Source organism: Heloderma suspectum, chromosome 5, assembly GCF_057233095.1.
Source record: "Heloderma suspectum isolate Gila_16-S chromosome 5, 16-S_ref, whole genome shotgun sequence".
In the NCBI taxonomy this organism is placed as follows: Eukaryota; Metazoa; Chordata; class Lepidosauria; order Squamata; family Helodermatidae; genus Heloderma; species Heloderma suspectum.
In genome coordinates this window covers 161,992,617-161,994,345 of record NC_139462.1, presented here as the reverse complement: position 1 = coordinate 161,994,345, position 1,729 = coordinate 161,992,617, and positions in this window count along the sequence as shown.

Sequence of the window (1,729 nt, the reverse complement as noted above, 5' to 3'; positions counted from 1 at the left end):
AAGGAGACGCCCACGTGGGTATAGCAGAACATTCTTCCGGGTAGTATCAGCTCACGTGACACCCCTCCGCCCTCTTATTACGCGCCAAGTAACCGAGTGGGGTTGGATCGCGCGGAATGTATTTTGTTTTGTATCCATTAAACAGGGGCGGGGGGGAGAGGGCAGAAGGCAGAGCGCCAGATTTATTTATTTATTATTATTATTATTTTGCGGGACTACAACTCCCAGAAGTCTCTGCCAGGTTGACCAACGGTCAGGAATGCTGGGAGTTGAAGTCCAAAACAACTGGCATTTACAAATAAAATTTAGGCTGCAATCTTATACTCACTTAGCTCGGAGTAAGCCCCATTGAACCCGGTGGGGCTTACTTTTGAGTAGACCTGTTTTGCTGTTAAAAAATACAATAAATTAGCATCCTTGCTACAGAAAAGGCAAGATGCCTATTGCCGTCCAAAAGCAGACTGAAAAGAAAAAGTCTGAAGAGGCCCACTCCAGTTAAGGCATGGGGATGCACTGCAAACTTTTGTAGTAGATCTCCGCTTAATACAATTAATACAATTTCCGTAATAGTATATTTTTACGGAAAATGTGTTAATTACGTTAAGGGACAGAAAGAAAGGCAAAGGGTATGGATGTCAGTGATACTCTTTATTTGTCATGCAAAGTGTAACAGGAAAAACAGATTTATTACTGTGCAATTTTACAAAGAAAGGATACAGACAAAAACGTTCTTTTTTGAGGTTACATGATAGTTCTTGAGGGAAAAGCAGGCCTACGTTTATTGCATGTTAAAACAAATAAGAGAAAATTCCATATGAAGGCAGAATTCAGCAACTTGTATATATTACGCAAGTGTGCTTAATTTATTCTGTTTCTGCTCAATATGAGGAGGGGCAAGAGCTTCTATGGTAGTGGAGGCTTTTCCCCTGATCATTCATAATCCAACTCAGCCTTGAATCTGGCTTTGAGATTTTACCAGACTTTGCCCACATTCTCAAGCATATCTCTGCAGAGATGCAGGCTAGAGTTCTAGGGTGCCATCCAGGTGCAGCTAGAGAGAGGCAATGCCAGCAATGTGCTGGCCTCCCATAGCACGTAATGGAAGACTGGTGAGCTGTACCACACACTCATCTAACCCACAAAAGGGTGTGCACAGGAGAATCGATCACACCCTTTTTCATACAAGGTTGAAGATGTGCCTAATGTCATTCCTGAGCCTGTGCAAAAATGCGGAATACACACAACCCCGAGTAACACTGTATAGCAGCATATAGCAAATGCTGCATATCTTATTCTGGAGGAATAAAAGTGGGCTGTATGCTGCATGTTTGTAATATACTGCAGTTAGGCCTGCAAATGATAAGCAGTCAGAAAGTGGTAGAATTAGCTGCTGGCAAAGCCACCATTATGTCACCCGCAAAGACAAGCACTGGCTAATGCTGGTAGGCGCAAATCCCAAAATTGTTTGCAAGAGGAAAGCAGCCATCTTTTCCCTAAAGCCGTCTACATTCGTCCCACTCCAAATTCCACAAAACACATTCTAATCCATTGTAAGCTCTTAAATTTCTGCACATGCAAGGGCAAATTTCAGTAATCTCTATTAAATCCCTATTAACTGGAATCAAAACAGGTCTACCCTTAAGCAATTTAAACTCTCTTAGCTTAACATTTACCTTCGTGTCTCTCATCTTTTGACCCATAATCAAGGCTACAAGCAGTGCCAGCAAGA